Source organism: Bufo gargarizans, chromosome 2 (assembly GCF_014858855.1).
Source record: "Bufo gargarizans isolate SCDJY-AF-19 chromosome 2, ASM1485885v1, whole genome shotgun sequence".
In the NCBI taxonomy this organism is placed as follows: domain Eukaryota; kingdom Metazoa; phylum Chordata; class Amphibia; order Anura; family Bufonidae; genus Bufo; species Bufo gargarizans.
In genome coordinates, this window is record NC_058081.1 from 521148469 (window position 1) to 521168887 (window position 20419).

Here is a 20419-nt window from a genome sequence, read left to right on the forward strand (position 1 = left end):
GAGAAAATGCCCTGCCATCCTCTATACAAAAGGTTGTTGTACGCAGTGATAACAGAGAAGAATTAAGGTGTGCTGTGATTTCAGCAGGTATAAGAAGTCCCACATGCAGTGCGGCCCCAGTGACAGGTGCAAGGCTGTAAGAACACTGCAGTCTGCCACATGAGGAGGCCAGGAAGGTGCCCGGGCACAGGGGGCATGGCCAAGGGTGGGGGCAGTGGGGAACACACTGTCTTTCTCCCTATATCAGGCTGACGATGGCTGGGGAGAGGCAGATAGCTGGTCCTATAGAGGTGGCCGCAGACTGTGCTGTGTGGAGGACTGGCCCTGTGGTGCCCGCGTGCTGACTTTGACAGGTGCCCCTGGACAGGGCAGGATTTGGTGACCTCACTGACACTTGCATTATATTCTTTGCAGGACATTACCCGTTAAACCAAGCCATGGGACTGGAATGAGGGACCCAGCCATGAAGCTAGGGGCTGCACACCTTCCGTAACCTCACTTATGTCAGGCCCCAACCCCCCCCCCCCCCCTACCCCCCATTGTCTAAATATAATAAATACTATGGGGTCCCCATTGCAGCTACAGGAGTGGGAAGCAGGTTGTAAGAGCTGGATTTGCCATAGAGTAGGCATAATGGAAAAAGGAACATCCTTGCAGTGTTACATGTGGTCCCGGTGGACATTTTACAACAGTCCACAAGTAGTTGACGTTATGGGACCCAGTATTTGGAAAGCTGGATGTGAAGGAGTCGGAGAAGTCTAAAAAGGGAGCTGACAAAGATTACCTACATTATTACTAAATATTTAGATGGTGCCACCAATTCACATAGCATCCACATAAATATAGACCCGCATGGTGTGGACTGGTCATTTTTACTAAGGAATATAGTTTAACCGTTTATGTGCAAAAGAAAAAAAAAGTAGTCAGCTCCAATCAGATATCTGCACATAGACCAAGACTCTTGGTCTATGCAGATATCTGATTGGAGCTGACTTCTTTTTTTTTCTTTTGCACATAAACGATTAAACTATATTCCTTAGTAAAAATGACCAGTCCACACCATGCAGGTCTATATTTCTGAGGGCCTCCCTGAGCAAAGATTAGTAAATGTGGCCTCAGCCCACAGTTTAGCAGACAGAGAGAACCCCTTATGTCTCATCTCTCTAATAATCCCCCAGTAATTAAGCTATAATGGGGTATTAAAAATTTAAATCGTCGGTCTAAAAATATAAAAAAAAAGTCAATATGCGCTCTCTGCACTCTACCCACGTCTTCTCCCTCCGGCCCGGCGTGGCAGTGGCAGGTCTGGCTGTGTGAGTGAGTCACTGCTGTCACTTGACTCACCACCCATTAGCTCCAGACTCCAGTCCCTGCTGGCTGCTCCTGTAGTGTAGCCGCCGCGGCGCCACTCACCAGGCAGACACCGCCCCCTTACCACGTGACGGCGGGCTGACGTGCTTGTGAGTGAGAACTCCGGCGGGTCGTGGGTGACACTGCATCAGACTGGTGTCACCCGATGCGGCCCACACCCCCCTCGCAACGCCAGTGGTTGTACGTCACAGGTAAAACAAGACCTATTGACCGAGCAGAATACTATGTCATGTCCAAGAAAGGAAACCCGGTTACGCGTGAGCAAAATGGTCACTCCATAACCAGGAATGTGTCCGTTTTAAAGGACTACCAACAGAAAAGGTTGGTGAATGTTTTTATGGATGGTGGTGGTTCCCAGAAGAAATTGTGAAGTTCTGATGGTCACGTTGAGCTTCTTTTTTATTTTTTGGGGGGGTTTTTTTGCTTTGTTTTAACCAAAGTTATGTTGTCTCAAACAGATGGAGATGTAATATACAGCAAGCTCTCGGTTTAAGAGAAGAGCACATGGGAAAGGAGGCAGAAAGTGGAAAGGGCTTCCTACGAGCTGGGAGATGGAAGAAGAAATATCTATACGAAGAAGTGCTAATAAAAGGAGTTGCTGTTAAATTTCATGTCTGAGTGCCTACATTTCATGAAGATATCACAGCTCACATTTTGAGGACCATAACTTTCGACAAACTTGTGCCATTTTTCTGACTGATGCACTGTGTGTTGTGGGCAGGTGCTGATTTGGGCAGTACAAGGGACATTCTGGAGCTGGTCCATGTGATGTTGTAAATACCTCTCTATTAGATGTCCTGTCTTCTGCCTCCGCCTCCTCTGCCCGCCCCCTCTCCCCTGTTTGATAGTCAGACAATCAATCCTTTTAGTGCTGGAAGTAGCTGGGAGCAGGGCTGCTAGATTCTCTGTAAATAAGGCATCGGGCTACTCCTACCCACTGCTGTGACTGCTGCTGCAAAGCTGTTGCTGTCCTGTGCTGCTGTGAGGGGGCTCTGAGGTGTGTATACTATTGCAATATGGTAACATTTTCTTTTGCATTTTCTCTTCTATTACATATGTTACAAGCACATTCATGAGCTCCTAAAGGGACGCTAACCCTGCAGTTACTCCTATCTAGTGTTATGCAGTTGAATGCAATCTTTTGTACCCAGCCCGCAGCTATTCTTCATGCTGACCTAGGGACTGATCCTACATTAATACTGCTACCTTCTCTGACTTAGCTGTTAACTTTTACAGGGGCACTACGTCTTCTTCAACCTATCTAGTTGCAGAAAAGTTCACTGTAACTCCTTCAATCATAGCAATCTGGGGAAAGGCTAACTGAAGTTTTCTTATGTGAGATGAGTCACTTGATGTTGATGCTATCTGACCCCATGATCACTATATAATAAAACAAGGGAAACATTGAATACTATGTAGGGATGGAATCAAGGGTTATCATACTACATAGCAATTTTTAATATACTGTAATACTTGCCACAGCCTCAAGGGGCGATATGTACTAATGTAACCTATGATCAGGAACCAAAAAAATGCAGCAATTAGCGCTCTTACAGGCTGCTCGAGGTACTGCAATTAAAATTAATTGTGACAATTTTGCCTTCTTCCAGGTCCTGAATGTTTCCTTCCATAACAGCTGACTAGTCATATATAGTCTGTCCCTATTCTTTCAATATTTACAGAACTGACATTTTTAGCCGCATTGTACACTGCATATCCTGGCACCATGTGGTGGTCGCAGTATAATTCCCTTGTCTTATGGAGGTCCAGTGTCTGTAATTCAGGACTGTAGGAAAGCTGTGGGTCAGAGAGGTTGTCATCCAGCTTTCTTAGAAATAGACAGAAGTATACGTGTGTATTGTAACCAGTTAACCATTCTGTCCTTCACGGTGTACCTTGCTCTTTACAATATTACAACACAGTTAAAATGTAATATGGTGTTGGCAAGAAAACAAAGTTGCCATAAAACCCTTTATAATAAAACATGCAGGATTCTTATTATAACATTGATGTTAGCGCTGTCCACTAATCAGGTTGGGTCTGCCCCCTGAACCTCAGAGGTACTGAAAAGGGGCCTCTCCCAGGTGATTTTCATGATGTTACCTGATTATTAAAATCACTAAGACCTATCGAAATGTATAACTTCTCCAATGTGTAGGTGCTTCCCATAACCCCATGATTCTTACAGCTCCTGTGTGCCCCTTTTAGTGCTATATGACATTGAGTGATTTGCCATGAATTGCTGTGCATGAGACAAAGACTACCTAGATATGTCTATCTCATATCTATTATCTATATATCTATTATCAATCAATCAATCAATAAAACTTTATTGGCTGGTCTAAAATTATACATTAGTATTGCCAAAGCATGTGGGAAATAGGGGGTTGAGAAATGGGAACACACCCGGGTCGGTGTATAAGAGTGCGTGGCATATCATGACAGGGGAAGAAGGGGTGCAGACACACCCCGGGTCAGGGTATCGGAGTCCATGGCATATCAGGCTCCTCTCAGTCTGTGGCAGGCACTGATATATTGTGCTGCTATGTCCACAGTGTTCCCTTTCTCTCCCAGCAGGATGGGCAGTTTCTAATGCTCCTCCATGGAGCTGAAGTCTGGGCAGAGATCAGAGAGTCTCCTAAAGTGGATGTCCCTCACTGCTGAGTATTTGGGACAGTATATCAGGAAGTAGGCCTCTTTCTCCATCACCTCCAGGTGGCACTGCTGGCACAGTCTGCTTTCTCTAGACATGTAGCTCTGTCGATGCCAGGCTGTGGGCGCTCAGTCTGTAGCGGCTCAGGATTTTCCGGTCTTTGGGGTTCCCTAGTTTCTCCAGATATGGGGCCAGTTTTTAGTCTCTCTGCAGGCTCTGGTACACCGTCAGATTCTGGGATGCTCTCACCTCCTTCCTTCATTCATTGACGTATTCCTCTTGTATCTTGTTTACTCTGTTCCTGATCTTGGCTTTTGTGAGGTGGTGTGGGGTGATTATCTGGTCGAGCTGGGTTTCAGTAAGTTGATTTTGAGGCTTTGCCTTGCCTGGGATCCCTTAGTGTAGCAAGGCTTTATGGTGATGTGAGCCTTCACTATTACCATGTAGATGGCCCCAGAATGATAGCGCCCTCTACTGGATTGTAACATGTAAAGGGAATCTGCCCAGCTCCTATCTATCTATCTTATATCTTTCTATCTATTTTATCTATCTCATATCTATCTGTCTATCTATTTCATATCTCTCTAATATTTATCTATCTGTCTATCTATCTCATATCTATCTATCTGTCTATCTATTTATCTCATATCTATATGTCTATCTATTTCATATCTATCTCATATTCATCTATTTCATATCTATCTGTCTATCTATCTATCTATTTCCTATCTAGCTAATATCTATCTATCTGTATATCTCATATCTATCTATTTCATATCTATCTATCTAATATCTATCTATCATCAATTTACAGTATCTATCTATCACATATTTCTATCTGTCTCATATTTATCTATCTGTCTATCTATTTCATAATTATCTAATATTTACCTATCAATCACATATTTCTATCTGTTATCTATCTATCTAATATCGATCTATTTCCTATCTATCTATCTATCTATCTATCTATCTAATATTTATCTATCTATCTATTATTTATCTATCTATCTGTTATCTATCTATCAGTCAATCAATAATACTTTATTGGCAAGTCTAAAAGTATACATTAGTATTGCCAAAGCATGTGGGAAATAGGGGGTTGAGAAATGGGGACACACCCAGGGTCAGTGTATAGGAGTCCGTGGCATATCATGTCAGGGGAAGGGAGGGGTGTGGACACACCCTGGGTCAGGGTATCAGAGTCCATCTATCTATCTATCTATCTATCTATCTAATATCTATCTATCTCCTATCTATCTATCTAATATTTATCTATCTATCTGTTATCTATCTATCTATTTATCTATCACTCAATCAATAAAGCTTTATTGGCACGTCTGAAATTATACATTAGTATTGCCAAAGCATGTGGGAAATAGGGGGTTGAGAAATGGGGACACACCCAGGGTCAGTGTATAGGAGTCCATGGCATATCAAGACAGGGGAAGGGAGGAGTGCGGACACACCCCGGGTCAGGGTATCGGAGTCCATGGCATATCTCGCTGCTCTCAGTCTGTGGCAAGCACTGCTATATTGTGCTGCTATGTCCACAGTGTTCTCTTCCTCTCCCAGCAGGATGGGCAGTTTCTCTTCCTCCTCCATGGAGCTGAAGTCTTGGAGTAAATCAGAGAGTCTCCAAAAGTGGGTGTCACTGCTGAGTATTTGGGATAGTATATCAGGAAGTGGGCCTCATCCTCCACCACCTCGAAAAGCTGTCACAGTCTGCTTTCTCTAGGCATGTAGCTCTGTCGATGTTGTCTGGATTGGACGGCCAGGCTGTTGGCGCTCAGTCTGTAGCGGCTCAGGATTTTCCGGTCTTTGGGGTTCCCTAGTTTCTCTAGATATGGGGCCAGTTTGTAGTCTCTCTGCAGGCTCTGAAACACCGTCAGCTTCTGGGATGCTCTCACCTCCTTCCTCCATTCACTGAAATATTCCTCTTGTCTCTTGTTTACTGTGTTCCTGATCTGTGCTTTTTTGTGAGGTGATGTGGGGTGATTATCTGGTCGGGCTGGGTTTCAGTAAGTTGGTATTGGGGCTTTGCCTTGCCTGGGATCCCTTGGTGTAGAAAGGCTTTATGGTGATGGGAGCCTTTACTACTCTAGATGGCCCCAGAATGATAGCGCCCTCTTCGGGTTTGTAAAGTGTAGAGGGTATCTGCCCAGCTCCCCTCGACAGGCACTGTTAGAGGTGCTCTGATGGACCTGGAGGAGATGCTTACAGAATTCCAGGTGGAATATCTCTGTTGGGCTGGAATCCCATCTTGACCAGTCGTGGTACGTGTGAGGGCACCAGACTTCACTGCCATACAGGAGGATTGGTGCAATGATGGAGTCAAAGATTTTAAGCCAGACCCTCACTGGTGCTTTGAGGTGGTACAGTCGTCTTCTGATGTTGTAGAAAGTCTTGCATGCTTTGTCTTTCAGCTCTTTAATGTCTGATTTGAAGCTCCCAGTTTGATTAATTATCATGCCCAGGTAGGTGTACATATTGGTGGCTGTTAGAGGGTGGTTGTGTAGCGTGAAGGTAGGGGGCCTGGCTGACTTTGTTTTCCTTCTCTGGAACACCATAATGTTGGTCTTTTTTAAATTGATGGGAATGGCCCATGTAGTGTTGAATTTCTCCAGAATGACTAGCTGGTCTCTGAGCTATTTCTCCGTTGGTGATAGTAGGAGAAGGTAATCCGCATACAGGAGAAATTTCACCTCAGTGTCATTGAGGATGTTGGGGAAGACTCCAGAGCCACTGCCAGCTCGTTGATGTAAATGTTAAAGAGAGTTGGACTGAGGCTACAGCCCTGTCTGACTTCTCGGCTCTGCTGGAAGTAAGCCCTTCTTTTCCCATTTACCTTCACACTGCATCAGTTCTCGGTGTAGGAGCTTTTTATGATGTTGTATGTCTTTCCTCCTATTCCTCTCTCCAATAGCTTCAGGAGCAATCTATCTCATATCTATCTATCTAGTGATGATATTTAGTGCTCCTCCTATTACGCTCTATTTTCTTGATACTAATGTTTGCAGTCAGTATTCTTCCACCTGTCTTGGGGTTCTCCTAGTGATTTTACAGCACTCTGCTATCAACCACTAAGTTATGTGTGTGAGATCCTGTTGGTGGGAGTTGTCTCCAGGCACAAGGTACTTCTTCAGGACCGTGGTAACTCAGCAGCAGTTTCCAAAAATATCTGAAATACCTCTGAAGAAATATCTGCTACATATAACATTACAACAGAGGTGAACAGAGGTTATGGCCCCAGTATGTCTTACTTGCCTGTTACCATGTGTTCTTCAGCCTGGGGATATGACAGCGTATGGCATTCACTGAGACACACATCTGGAATGAATTTTGTAGTTTTCTTCAGGATTCTGAGCCATGTGCTCATTGTTATGTCAAGAACACGACTGGAGGAACACCAGGAACAGATCATTCATTCCGTAATATATTGTAGTCTGCTTGTATTTACAGCTGGCCATATACAGTACATAAGATAAATGCTGGAAAACTGGACAATGTTGACCATTTAGGTACACTTTGTCTAGTAATTATAAGTGATTGTTCGCAATAGCTAGCTGCCTTAATTTTTATAGACCCCCCCCCCTGATCTACCAGTTTACTTTAACATATTGATGATCAAATTATTTGTACAAATGCACCAACGAGCGATTGATAGGCCACATTTAGGCAAATACTTATCTTTTGTGTATGGTCATCTTAAGAGCAGCTTAAAGATTCACTGAGTTTTCATAAAAGTTTTGATCAGTGGGGTCTGAGTGCTGAGACCCCCACCAACCGTTAGAACGAGGAGAGAGAAACGCTCACATTTTACATTTTCTCCTCGCCACAGGAGATGGATAGTTTATAGACCTATCTAGATTCCATCCCTTATAGCAACGAGAAATAGCACTAGAGGTGCACCTTTATGCCAGTACAAAAAATACCCCTTTATAATTCGTCCTAGCACAAAAAATACCCACTTATAAAGTGTGTCAGTACAAAAATACCCCCATATAATATGTGGCAGTGCAAAAAATTGCTCCCTTACAATGCATGCCAGTGCAAACAATACCGCCTTATAGTGCATGCCAGTGCAAAAAATACCCCCTTAAAATGGTGTGCCAGTACACACAGAAGGTGTGCCAGTACATAAAATGCTCCCTTCTGTGTGCCAGTACAAACAATGCTCCCTTCTGTGTGCCAGTACAAAAAAATACCCACTCTTTGTTCCCCCAGTAGAGCCAATGTCCCCATTGTGCTCCTCATAATGTGTTTCAGTACAAAAATATGCCTCCTCATCTGTGCCAGTACAAAATGCCCCTATTTAGTGCCGCCAGTAGAAAAAATGCCCCCATAGTGCTCCTCCCTGCCTGCCTATGGTGGCCCACCAGCCTCATGCCAAATAAAAAATAATATATTCAAATACCTCCATTTGCCTGGCAGTGATGCGGTGCAGGCCTCTTTCTGCCTGTTTCCTGAAGTGTACGAGCCCGGCTCAGTCAGCATGATGATGATTATGTCATAGCACCGCCTGTGCCTCTGATAGACTTTAGGCCTAGTGCCTGTAGCCTATCAGAGGGTATGGCTGGGACATGGCTCTCATGCCCCACTGCAGCATTCAACTGTTTTGCCGTCATGAGGATGGCAATACAGTTGGATAGAGAGATAAGCGCTTCCACAATGGAAGCAATAATTTCCCACAGCCCTGCCGCCGCCACAGTGATAGTGCTATCAAAAGTCCCACCAATAGTAATATTTCTCTGCCAGAGTGCATAGGGTTAACAGTGCTCCCAATAGTAATAATGTCCCCATTGTGCCCATACTAGTAATCATGTTCCCCATAGTCTCCCTGTAGTAATAATTATTATAACATGTCAGTAGAAAAATACCCCCGTATAATGTGCACCAGTAGAAAAATACCCCTTTATAATGTGCTCCAGTAAAAAAAAACATATAATGCATGCCAGTACAAAAACACCCTCTTATGTGTCAGTGCAAAAAATATCACCTTATAATTTGCGCGAGTACAAAAATACCCCCTCACAATGCGTGCCTGTGCCAAAAATCCCCCCTTATAATGAGTGCCAATGGAAAAAATGCCCCTTCTGTATGCCAGTAAAAAAAAAGCCCCATTCTGTGTGCCAGTATAAAAATGTCCCCTTCTGTGTGCCAGTACAAAAAATACCCCCCTCTCCCCAGTAGAGCCAATGTCCCCATAGTGCGCCTCATAATGTGTGCTAGTATAAAAATATGCCCCCATATGTGTTCCAGTTCCATGCCCCTATTTAGTACTGCCAGTAGAAAAATATGCTCCCATACAGCTTATTTCTTCCTTCCCACAGTGGGCCAACAGTATGGCCCAAACAAAAAGAATAAACTCGTATACGTACCTCTATGTAATGCCAGCAATGCAGTGCAGAACTCTTCTGGCCTGTTTTCTGAGGTGTACACTGGCTGGCTTAGGCGGTGCTTTGATGATTATGTCATTGTGCTACATGTCCCAGCCTCTGATAGGCTACAGGTACTAGGCCCCACCGCAGCATTCAACTGTATTGCCATTCTGAGGATGGCAATACAGTGCGATATAGAGAGATAAGCGCTTCCACATTGGAAGTGCCGATTTCCAACTGCCCTGCCCCGACTTGTCTCAAGTCGCGTCGCCTGAGGCAATTGCCTTATCTTGCCTAATTGACAGTGCAGCCCTGGATAATGCAATATGTGAGAGTTTCTCTATCCTCGTTCTTGAGATCGGTGGGGGTCTGAGTGCCCTCTATGACATATCATTTAAGACATGAAGAGGGACTTTGCGATTATAGGGGCAAAGGTGTGGCAGGAGCAGCACTATGAAGTGCCTTTTGTGTTGTGGCATTAGAAGAATTTTGATATCTCTGACTTTTCAGTCTAACCAGACTGTCTATTACTATGTAATTCCTCTAGTGCAAGTCTATAGAAGCAGTAGGTTTAAAGAGCACAACAAATGCTTGAAATAACTTCTTTGTTAACTTCAACTTTTCTTCATATATAACACTGCTGTCTCCGCAGCAGATAGTCCATGTACATAACACATGTTGAATAAAGTACCACAAAATGGTGGTATGCATAAGATGGTGGTTCAACTGTTCAATCTTGTCATTCAACATAAAATGGTGGATTTTTTACATTTTCTCCTCGCCACAGGAGATGGATAGTTTATAGACTTCACTATTAACAATAGGAACTTATATAACTGTTTTAAATACCTATTTTGGCCTTGTGCTTCCATAAAACATAGCTCTTATTGGAGTGTGTGTATATTCAGCTCCTCTCTCTGGTGAATAATGACTCCAGCAGCTCCTGCTAGGGGAATTTCCCACACAAGCTGTGTGTGAGACTGGCTGTAATTGGTCAAAGCTCCTGGGCTGTGTGAGGCTAGCTAGGATTGGTCAAGACTCCTGCTTAGCAACAACAGTCTAATGCTTTCTGTTGTTTCTGCTGTGTCATTGAGCTTACCTTACATTATATAATGAATCTTAAAGGCATATTATCTTTTCTGCTTCTGTGGACACAATATATATAACAGTTATATGACATCCAAACATGAAGTCACTGTAAATAACTCTGCTTTTGTCTTTAACACACAAACATAGGAACTGTATTAAGGTTATTGGCTGGTTTAGCTGTATAAACATATAAGCTATATTAGCAACCTAGTACAGGTCTTAGCTGGCCAGCTACAAAAGGAGTGAGCAAAAATTTACTGCAGCAGACAGTGTCACACATGTCAGGCTTAGATACACAGGATGATCAGACAGTATCACAAATCATGGGCTTAGATTCACAGCTGACCAGGTAGTATCACACTTATAGGCTTAGCGGCAATATAATACAAGAGAGCCTTCGAAACACAGCTGAGCAGGAAGCATAACATATAGTAGGTCTAAGCCAGGGGTAGGCAACCTCCGGCACTCCAGCTGTTGTAAAAATACAACTCCCAGCATGCTTACTTGCTCTGCTCTTCTAAGAAATATCATAGGAATGAATGAGGCATGCTGGGAATTGTAGTTTCACAACAGCTGGAGTGCCGAAGGTTGCTGACCCCTGGTCTAGGCAGACAGGCTCAGCAGATACTATCACATGTCACAGGCTTAGATACAGCGGCTCAGCAGACAGAATTTTAGATGATAAAATCTGTTATGTTACATGATGGGGACAGAACTATGTAAGTGAGAAACACAGTAGTAGTTGGCACTGAAATAATTAAATGAAGAACAGAAGGATACCATGTTTGCTCTTTGCGTCTGATGTGGTTTTGTTCACATAAATCCTTTGATTCAGGTCATGATCCTGTGCTATGTAGCTTCTGTACTACAAGTACACAAATAGGGCAGGGATGGGGCCAGGCAGCCCTTTATTTGACATAGCAAAGTGTACCTACATTAGCTGGGCTATGTATTTCTCCTCTAAGGCATCCACTTTATACACACCACCGCAAGCTCCAGAGAAGGAGAGAATGGGAGTGGTAGTGGCTTTGGCTGCAAAAGTCATTCATAGTGGCAACACTCACACCAATGCTTCTTAGGACTGGCAGTGTTAGGAGGGTGCACCCTTTCTTCCCTTGGGCTACATCTTGATGTTGAGGCTCCTGCCTGATGGTAGTTAGGGTGCCCTAGGTACCCTAGTTGTGGGTTTGGTGTGGGTGCAAGGCATGAGATGTAGGTGCAGTGGTCGGCGAACAGTGCAGGAGTCAGTAACCAGTACTGATGTAGAAAATAGATAAGTCTCTCTTTACTATAGTGCAAAATAGGAGTTGTAGTGCATCCAATGGTATCACAGTTCCAAACAATTCACAGTGTAGATCTTCCCAGATAGCAATGTATGGATATAAGCCCGGATTGGGATTGTAGTACTCCTTTTCCTTATATGATCAAAGTCTCTTTCTGCAGAATCTAGCCAGTCTGACTGTAATTCTCAGCTGAGGGGTACAGGATTAAGATACGGAGGGCCAGAGTGTGTCCAAGAGTGTCAAAGGTATACTAGCAATGTTCCTCTCACTGCAGTAAATTCTCTTTCAGCCTTAAAGGGGTTGGCCACTTTATAAGTACTTTCCTCTATATAGTGGGCAGTAGGGTAAAAAATAGTTTCCTAATATACTTTATAAAAAAAATCTGAATGGTAATGTTTTTATAATGAGCCCTGCCCCCTCAGCCCCGCTCTGCGTGCAGCCAGTTCGTCCATGGCTGCACGCGACATGGAGGAGCTTTAGAGAAAGCTTGTCGATGGCTTTATTCTAACTGCACATGCGCTGCTTTTCCTAATAAGAGCAGCGCATGCCCAGCCTGCCACTGCCACTGTCGCGCTCCCTGCTCTGACTCTGTCTCTACAACAGGCTTATTCAGAGTTCGGAGCAAGAAGAAAAGTAAGAGCGCGTCTGATCCCCGACATGCTCTTACTTTTCTTCCTGTTCCGAACTCTGACAGGAATAAGCCGGTTGTAGAGACAGAGTCAGAGCAGAGAGCGCACCGGTGGCAGGGACAGACTGGGCATGCGCTGCTCTAAGTAGGAAAAGCAGCGCATGTGTGCAGTAAGCAGCCCTGCAGGGTGAGGCAAATGGTGAGGTCACAGGGGTAGTCACTAACCGAGGGTGGTTTTGGTACTCACAGTTTTTATATACCCTGGGCAGGCGTACAGCAGTGATGGAGAGGCTGGCACATGGATACTCTGGGGCACTCTCTATGTATAGGGACCAGGCCGGGTGGTAGGTGAGGTGCCCTGGGTGTTGCAGGTTTAATGTGCCGGTGGCAAGATCCCTTTAAGTTTGTGACGCCAGTGCCGGTAACGGTGGCACACCGATTTATTGTAGTAATAATTGAGGAATACAAGTTGCAGTGAACCAGAACTTCCTTTTACTAAACAGTTCAACTATTTACAGTCTTTAGTCAGTTCCACATGTAAAAGGTTGTAACAGGCAGGCTTTATATAAAACGGTAGGCAAAGTCCTTGCAAGATACTCAGAGGGAATAACACTTACAGATCAGGCTGTATTTCTCCTCAGTTCCTGTCTGGCTTTCTCCAAGGCCCGTATGCCCTATTGCTGGCTTTATCCTTGGGTAGGGAAACCTTCCTCTGGTATATGTCTCCTTGCTGTAGAATATCCTTCAGCCCTTCAGCTCTCTGTTTGGCTGGATAAAACTTAGCTCTGCACTGTACTTTTAAAGGAACTTGGTTTCTCAGGAGGCAGCTTCTTCCCCTGGATGCAAACTAGGAACCTGGGCTATCTAGCTGCATGTTGGAACTGATCTTCAGCTCCTCTCTAGCTAAAGTGCTAGCTTTACCCCCCTTCTGGACTGACTGACCCTTTCCTGTCCTGAACCTGACAATATATACTAGGGGTTACCTAGCTCCCTCTACTGTCTAGGAGGAGGAACTACCCCTAACAGGCCTGGTACAGGAGATAACAGGAAAAATACACATAAAAACATCATATAAAATACAATGACCCTGTTCCACAGGAGGTGGAGAACAACGTGGCCCAATTGACCCCTGTGTAGTGCCCACATTTACCTAGTGGGACACTACATGTGCAGTTAGAATAAAGCCATGGACGAGCTTTCTCTAAAGCTCCTCCATGTTGCGTGCAGTCAGGAACGACCTGGCTCCACACAGAGCGGGGCTGAGGGGGCAGGGCTCATTATAAAAACATTACCATTCAGATTTTTTTAAATAAAGTATATTAGGAAACTCTTTTTTACCTTACCTCCCACTATATAGTGAAACATTCTTGTATAGTGGCCAACCCCTTTAAACAGCAAATACCTTACTGACCTACTTCCATGCTTGGTCATCCAGATTTAGGACCTTTTGTCACGGAAGGTGTACAGGAAACTAGAAGACACAAAATGAATATCCGACTCACTGGATCCAAAACTAAGGAACAAAAGGGAGAGCCCTGCATCAGACCTGGCTCTCTCCCTGACTGGTCAGCCTATGCGAAAATCCCAATGGTAGATGATCGCATATCCTCGTACCTCGACTGTATAACACCTGAACACCCTATAATAGTGAGGGGACACGGCCACCGGCTCCCTACACTTGATACGGAGGGAGTCAGGGTCACCTGGGATCCAGCAAACAGAAAAACACAAATGAATGAACAAAACTTATCTGTAGAAGACTCAGAAGTAGGATCAGCATGCGCACACTCCAGGAAGGAATATAAACCACAAAGTGAAGCAGTCTGGGAAGGGATTTAAAGGGATGCAATCAGTGCAACTACATGACAGCTGAGAGAGGCTAACGAGATGAGAAAATGAAAGCAAAACAAAAGGAAGCTCAAGGAGGAGGTTCTGAGAGACATCTGTCAGAGCTTCTCAGATGTCTGGTGGTGACAGTACCCCTCCTTCTACGAGTGGACTCCGGACGCTCAGAGCCCACCTTCTCAGGATGGGACCTATGGAAAGCCCTGATGAGACGAGTGGCCTTAATGTCCGTCACTGGGACCCACATCCTCTCCTCAGGACCATAACCCTCCCAATGAACGAGGTACTGGAGAGAACCGCGGACAACACGAGAATCCACAATCCTAGAGACCTGAAATTCAAGATTACCATCAACCACAATCGGAGGAGGAGGCAAAGACGAGGGTACAATGGGTTAGACATAAGGTTTTAATAAGGACTTATGAAAAACATTATGGATCTTCCAAGTCTGAGGAAGATCAAGACGGTAGGCAACAGGATTGATGACGGACAAGATTTTGTAAGGCCCAATAAACTTAGGACCCAACTTCCAGGAGGGAACCTTCAATTTGATATTCTTAGTAGACAACCACACCATATCACCAACATTCAGGTCCGGACCAGGCACACGTCTCTTATCCGCCACACGCTTTTATCTCTCACTCATGCTCTTTAGATTATCCTGAATCTTTTGCCAAATAGATGACAACGACGAGGAGAATCTGTCCTCATCAGGTAAACCAGAAGACCCCTCTCCAGAGAATGTCCCAAACTGCGGATGAAACCTATATGCACCAAAAAATGGTGACTTATCAGAGGACTCCTGACGACGGTTATTTAAAGCAAACTCAGCAAGGGACAAAAAAGAACACTAATCCTCCTGATTCTCCGCCACAAAACAGCGCAGATATGTCTCCAGATTCTGATTGACGCGCTCTGTCTGGCCATTCGACTGCGGGTGGAAAGCAGAAGAGAATGACAACCCAACCCCCAAGCGAGAACAGAAAGCCTTCCAGAATCTGGAAACAAACTGCGTGCCCCTATCAAACTGCGTGCCCCTATCAGAGACTATGTCTGAAGGAATACCATGCAATTTGACAATGTGATCAATAAATGCCTGCGCCAGCGTCTTAGCATTGGGCAAGCTGGGAAAAGGGATGAAATGCACCATTTTGCTAAAACGGTCCACCACCACCAGAATCACAGTCTTCCCCGAGGAACGAGGCAGGTCCGTAATGAAGTCCATGGACAGATGTGTCCAAGGACGGGAAGGAATGGGTAAGGGAAGGAGAGGACCTGATGGCCGTGAATGAGGAACTTTGGCACGAGCACAGGTCTCGCAGGCTGCCACAAAACCCTCAACCGACTTACGAAGCGCCGGCCACCAGAATCTCCGAGCGATGAGATCCACTGTGGCTTTTGCCCCCGGGTGCCCAGCAAGGACAGTATCGTGGTGTTCCTTAAAAATCTTGTGTCTTAAAGCGAGAGGCACAAACAACCTCCCAGGAGGACAAAGATCAGGAGCCTCTGACTGGGCTACCTGAACCTCTGCCTCCAATTCAGGATAAAGAGCAGAGACCACCACACCTTCAGCCAAAATGGGACCCGGGTCTTCAAAATTCCCACCTCCCGGAAAACAACGCGACAGGGCATCCGCCTTCACATTCTTAACCCCAGGGCGGAACGTGACAACAAAATTAAACCTGGAAAAGAACAAAGACCATCGGGCCTGTCTCGGGTTCAGACACTTGGCTGACTCCAAGTAGGCCAGATTCTTATGGTCAGTAAACACGGTAATAGGGTGTCTGGCTCCCTCTAGCAAATGGCGCCATTCCTCAAAAGCCAACTTGATGGCCAACAACTCCCTATCTCCCACATCGTAATTTCTCTCTGCGGAGGAGAGTTTCTTCAAGAAAAAGGCACACGGTCGCCATTTGGCAGGAGAGGGACCCTGAGACAAAACCGCACCCACACCCACCTCAGAAGCATCAACCTCAACTATGAAGAGTAGAGAAATATCAGGTTGTACCAAGATGGGAGCGGAAGCAAAACTCTCCTTGATATTAGAAAAGGCCTTACGCGCCTCTACCGACCAGGAGGAAAAATCTACCCCCTTTCTAGTCATATCAGTGAGTGGTTTAACAACAGAGGAATAATTCAAAATAAACTTCCTGTAATAATTGGCAAAGCCCAAAAAACGCATCAGCGCCTTCTGATTCTCAGGAAGCTCCCACTCAAGCACAGCACGGACCTTCTCGGGGTCCATACGAAAACCAGAAGCGGAGAGAAGAAACCCCAGAAATTGAATTTCTGGAACCGCAAACACACATTTTTGCAGTTTAGCGTACAATTTATTCTCCCGCAGGATGAGCAAGACCTGACGTAAGTGTTCCTTATGAGTTTTGAAATCAGGAGAATGTCATCTAGATACACTAATACAAATTTCCCCATTAAATGATAAAAAATGCTGTTCACAAAATGCTGAAAGATGGCTGGAGCATTCATCAAACCAAAAGGCATAACCAAATTCTCAAAATGGCCCTCAGGGGTATTGAAGGCCGCAGGGGCGTACATAGAAATCACTGGGCCCCATAGCAAAAGTCTGAATTGGGCCCCTTAACCCCGCCCACTACCCACCATGGCCCCTCCCACTTCCTGGCCTGGCTCCTCCCATGCCACACCCCCATTAAATACATTTATACATGACCTACAGAAACTGTTAGGCCCAGGCTACAAACACAGAAAACAATCTCAAGAAGTGAAAGGATGACACTTTACATCAAGTCTGAGGATGATAGGAGGGAGCGGAGCCATAGGAGATCCCCAAACATAGAGGGGCCCAGTGCCTGGATAGAGGATGCAAGGGAAGGAGCGGAGCCAGGGGAGACCCCCAAACATAGAGGGGCCCAGTGCCTGGACAGAGGATGCAAGGGAAGGAGCGGAACCAGAGGAGACCCCCAAACAGATGGGCCCAGTGCCTGGACAGAGGATGCAAGGAAAGGAGCTAAACCAGAGGAGACCCCCATACATAGAGGGGCCCAGTGCCTGGACAGAGGATGCAAGAAAAGGAGCGGAGCCAGAGGAGACCCCCAAACATAGAAGGGCCAATTTGGGGGTCTCCTCTGGCTCCGCTCCTTTTCTTGCATCCTCTGTCCAGGCACTGGGCCCCTCTATGTATGGGGGTCTCCTCTGGCTCAGCTCCTTTCCTTGCATCCTCTGTCCAGGCACTGGGCCCCTCTATGTTTGGGGGCCCCAAACATAGAGGGGTCCAGTGCCTGGACAGAGGATGCAAGAAAAGGAGCAGAGCCAGAGGAGACCCCCAAACATAGAGGGGCCCAGTGCCTGGACATAGGATGCAAGGAAAGGAGGGGAGCGGAGCCAGAGGAGACCCCCAAACATAGAGGGGCCCAGTGCCTGGAGTCCCTGGACAGAGGATGCAAGGGAAGGAGGAGTAGAGCCAAAAAAGACCCCCCTGGCCCCACCATACATAGAGGGGGCCCATCCGGCCCAGTGCCTGGACATAGGATGAAAGGGAAGGAGGCGGAGCAGAGCCAGAGGAGACCCCCAAACATAGAGGGGCCCAGACTGTGACTTACTTCAGGCCAGCCAGCCAGGGACACAGCCGGTGCACACTGCTCAGTCACGACACTCACTTCAGAATCTTCCTCGAATCCTCCCTCTGGCTCAGTCAGCTCGTCTCTGTCTCTCCTCAGCTCAGGGCAGGGCAGGCACTGACTCTGGTGACGGCCGACGGCGAAGTTCGAGCCGATTCTCCCGCCCGCCCCCTTGCGCCACTGGCCAATCAGCAGCTGCCTCAACAGAGAGTTGCCTTGTGCTGATTGGCCAGCGGCTCGAGCGCCACATGCAGGCTGGTTTGATCCTGATTCCGGGCCCGGCAGACGGTCCGGGTCAGAAGGAGGTCAGGTCACGTCTGAGACACTGAGGTCAGGATCAGTCTCAGGACAAGGGGGGGGGGGGTCTGTGCGTCGAGGGTGATTGCGGAAGATAAGATGAGTTGATGACGTTGGGGCTGGGGAGAAAAGCAGCCGCATAGCCGGCTGCAGGTCATGAGTGGGCGGGGCTAAATAGTGTGGGCGGGGCCTTCTCTGCGCTACGGGCCCCCCAGTGCCGCGGGCCCCATAGCAGTGGCGTGGTCTGCCTCTATGGGCGGTACGCCACTGGAAGGTCGTCTTCCATTCGTCTCTTTCTCTGACCCTGACCAGGTTGTATGCCCCTCTTAGATCCAACTTGGAAAAAAACTTTAGCCCCAACAATCTGGTTAAACAGGTCCGGGATCAGAGGAAGTGGATAAGGGACACGAATTGTGATACTGTTCAGCTCCCTGAAATCCAGACATGGTCTTAAAGAACCATCTTTTTTCTTAACAAAGAAAAAAACAGCGGCAACAGGTGACTTCGAGGGTCGTATGTGTCCCTTTCTCAGACTCTCAGAGATATAAGCACGCATAGCGACCCTTTCAGGTTGGGAGAGATTGTATAAACGAGATTTAGGCAGCTTGGCGCCTGGGGTGAGATTAATAGGGCAATCGTACTCCCTGTGCGGGGGCAAGTCCTGAACACCATTCTCAGAGAAGACATCCAAAAATTCAGAGAGAAAAGATGGTACAGTCTTAGTAGAAACCTCAGAAACAGATGTCATGAGACAATTCTCTCTGCAAAAGTCACTCCAACCATTTATTTGCCTCGCTTGCCAATCAATGGTGGGGTTATGTTTAGTGAGCCAGGGTAGCCCCAACACAAGAGGAGTAGGCAACCCGCTAAGGACGAAACATGACACATCCTCAACATGAGCATCACTCACAATCAAACGGATATTGTGAACTATGCCCTTTAACGATTTCTGAGAAAGTGGAGCGGAATCAATAGCAAAAACAGGTATATCCTTTCCCAAAGTGCATACCTGGAAACCATGAGTTATAGCAAATTGATTATCAATAAGATTGACAGCTGCTCCACTATCTACAAAAATCTCACAAAAAATGTTCTTGCTCTCTAGCGCCACCCTGGCAGGTAGGACAAAACGGGAATTACAAGCAAACGGAAAACCTTCAATTTCCTCATCAACCTTGCCAATGGTAACAGATGGAACATTTTTAAAGGATTTTTTCTTTTAGTCTCTTTATTACTCTCAAAAGACTGTCTGAATCTCCTAGAGGGACAAACATTTGCCAAATGATTTATACCCCCACAACAGAAACAAACCTTCCTATGAGGACTGAATCTTCCACTGTCAGAGGCAATCAAACCGAGCTGCATGGGCAAGGGATTGAGAGCGACTGAGACCCCTGTGCACTCAATGAGACCGCCGCACTGTCCTGGGACTGAGTATGACAGGAAGGAGTGATCTCTCCTCTCTCTCTAAGACGCCTGTCACTACTAACGGCCCGAGACATGGTAGAGTCCAAAGAGGTAGGTCTCTCATGAAAGGTAAATGCATCTTTCAATCCCTCTGAAAGACCATGGCAAAATTGACTTCGGAGTGCAGCATCATTCCAACCAGTATCAGCTGCCCATCTCCGAAATTCTGAGCAGTATATCTCTGCGGATTGTTTACCCTGACATAAAAGACGTAGTCTAGACTCAGCCAGAGCATAACGATCCGGATCATCATATATCTGACCCAGGGCGAAAAATAATTCATCCACTGAACGGAGGGGCCGTGCCCCCACCGGCAGCGAAAAGGCCCAGGACTGAGCATTATCCCTGAGCAGCGAGATGATGATCCCCACCCTCCGTTCCTCATCACCAGAGGAATGGGGAAGTAGGCGAAAATGGAGTTTGCAAGCCTCTCTAAACCGAACAAAATTCTCACTACCCCCGGAGAACGTATCCGGGAGCGAGATCTTAGGCTCAGAACAAAATCCATGAACGCAAGCTGAACCGGTCACCTGAAACTGAGAAAGAGTCTTACGGAGATCTGCTACCTCCAATGAAAGACCCTGCATGCGTTCAGTCAAAAGTGAAACCGGATCCATGCTTGAGACGGTTTTGGCGGTTTATAATGTCATGGAAGGTGTACAGGAAACTAGAAGACACAAAATGAATATCCGACTCACTGGATCCAAAACTAAGGAACAAAAGGGAGAGCCCTGCATCAGACCTGGCTCTCTCCCTGACTGCTCAGCCTATGCGAAAATCCCAATGGTAGATGATCGCATATCCTCGTACCT

The 20419-nt window shown here is 46.1% G+C and overlaps 1 protein-coding gene across 1 annotated transcript in view; it reads left to right on the forward strand.

Moving 5' to 3' along the window:
* The first annotated feature begins 2222 nt into the window (after positions 1 to 2222).
* Positions 2223 to 20419, forward strand: part of LOC122928503 (sodium- and chloride-dependent betaine transporter-like) — a 75131-nt gene continuing 56934 nt past the window's right edge. Inside the window, exon 1 of the mRNA XM_044281404.1 lies at positions 2223 to 2368. The gene's annotated coding sequence lies outside the window, so the exon portion shown is untranslated. The remainder of the gene's footprint in view (positions 2369 to 20419) is intronic.